This window comes from Petaurus breviceps, unplaced genomic scaffold (assembly GCF_028583685.1).
Source record: "Petaurus breviceps papuanus isolate PSGF00001 unplaced genomic scaffold, PetGlider_PUasm1.0 81, whole genome shotgun sequence".
Lineage (NCBI taxonomy): Eukaryota > Metazoa > Chordata > Mammalia > Diprotodontia > Petauridae > Petaurus > Petaurus breviceps.
In genome coordinates this window covers 3,103,593-3,105,737 of record NW_027186546.1, presented here as the reverse complement: position 1 = coordinate 3,105,737, position 2,145 = coordinate 3,103,593, and the positions used below count along the sequence as shown (strand labels likewise).

The 2,145-nt window shown below is 39.0% G+C and overlaps 1 pseudogene; it reads right to left on the bottom strand.

Moving 5' to 3' along the window:
• Positions 1-588: 588 nt before the first annotated feature.
• On the bottom strand, positions 589-1,906 carry LOC138176074 (dnaJ homolog subfamily A member 1-like; annotated as a pseudogene).
• Positions 1,907-2,145: the final 239 nt, after the last annotated feature.

Here is a 2,145-nt window from a genome sequence, read left to right as displayed (position 1 = left end):
TTCTAGCAATTCCAGATATTTATATACTGAGATAATGAAAAATTATGCCAGATACAGATAAGGAGTTATCTTACAAATGTTTATTTAACTTTTTCTTTTGCTTTTTGGAGGGCAATTGGGGCTAAGTGACTTACCCAAGGTCACATGGCAATTTTTTGTGTTAAGTGTCTGAGGCCAGAATTGAACTCAGGTCCTCCTGACTCCAGGGCCAGTGCTCTATTCATTGTGCCACCTAGCTGCCCCTACTTAAAAATTTTTTAAGCCTTAGAAACAATTTTGCATAGCTATTGTGGAATTATTTTAAGGGGATATTTTGAATCTTCTTGAATCTGGATGGAATGGGCAGTAGATTTTCTTCTCTCTCTTCCCTCTGGTATTTTATACTTAATTTTGTGCTCACATATTTTCAGAAAGACATTTTTATATTACTGAGTTTTATTAACTTTTTAAAACATAACTATAGTTGAATATTACAACAAAAACAATAGCTAGTACTGAGTATGTTAAGATTATTGTAGTCCTTCACTCATTCACTATTACACACAAAAGCCAGCATTACAGTGAGGTGTATTCACTGCCCCCTCCCCACTAAGAGGTTTGACACTGAACCCCCACCTCTGGGATAATGCTCGTCATCCTCATAAGCTTCTCCATTGTGATGACATCTTCTTTCCTGAGTTGGGTCAAAGTCCACTAGTTCTACCTGATCCATATCTTTAATCCCCTCTACTTCCTTTCAGCCAGTAATTTTTCCAACAAAGATAGCTTGCCTAATGAAAGATAGCCATTCTCTGGGAAATTTACCTTAAATTCAATTATTAGAATTCCTTTCTCCTAAGGTTGGCAATAAATGGCCAATAAATGAATATCTTCATTCAGCACACATTTGATATCTCCATGTTTAACCATCTAACCAGGATAAGAAGTAATGACTGTAGTTCTATTATTAAGAGTTGTTATTGGTTTCTGAAAGTCACATAATGCTTCAACCAAGTGGATATATATACACGTGAAAGGGACCTCACCATGTTGTGCAAATATAGCATTGTCCTTCTGATCCACAACAATGATAATATTTCCTGGCTCAAGTCCTGGCTCCTGATCGCCTTCACCATCATCTGCTGAGCATCTTTCATGCCCTTGTCAATATGAACATCTAGAATCTTCTTCTCTCTAACAATTTTCCTTTCTCTAACAATTGCCCACACCCTTGACATTTCATGCAAACTGATTGAATTTACTCAACCATTCTAGGTCCTATCTGATTAATTCTTATTTGCATTCTAGCACCTCTGCAAGTGGGATAGCATTCTACAGATCCTTTTTTTTTTCTTTTTGGAGGGGGAGGGCAGGGCAATTGGGGTTAAGTGACTTGTCCAAGGTCACACAGCTAGTATTAAGTGTCTGAGGCTGGATTTGAAATCAGGTCCTCCTGACTCTAGGGCCAGTGCTCTATTCACTGTGCCACCTAGCTGACCCTACAGCTTCCCACATTGTCCTTTACATTTATCACAAATTACATTCTTTTGCAAAGGCAGTTTTCTCTTATATATTATATAAATCTTCCAAGGACACTGTCAACTGACTAACATTTTTACCTCTCCTTTTCCTTTGCATTCTTCCACCTCTTCCAAAAAAACATATCAAGGATATCCATTGGAGAACCAAAGCCACCACCAGAACCACCCTATTTGATGGCTTGTTCTCCGTCTTTGTCATATAAGTCTCTTTTCTTTGCATTAGAAAGCAGTTTGTAAGCTTGAGAAACCTGCTAGAACTTTGTTCTTTCATTTGAATTATCTGGGTGATATTTTTAAGGATAGTTTTCTATATGCCTTTTTTAGTTCTTCCTGAAGGTGTTGGGTTTTACCCCCCAAACATCATAGTAAGTCATTTCCTTCACCATTTTTTTATAGCCATGGACTGACTCTCCTGGTATGCTTGGTGTCTAAATGCTCATGCACTGTCTTGGGTTGGGTGAGAGGGCACCACCCAGAAGTCGGTTGGGATGTTGGGGGCTGAGTAGAAGAAAGAGAAGATTGGGGAGGGTCCATGAGTTCTCATGGGTAGAGCTGGGGCAAGAGCAGCTGCTGCTCTCCACTTCTCACTGAGTTTTCTGGAAAGTTCCACTTCAGAGAGAGTTTT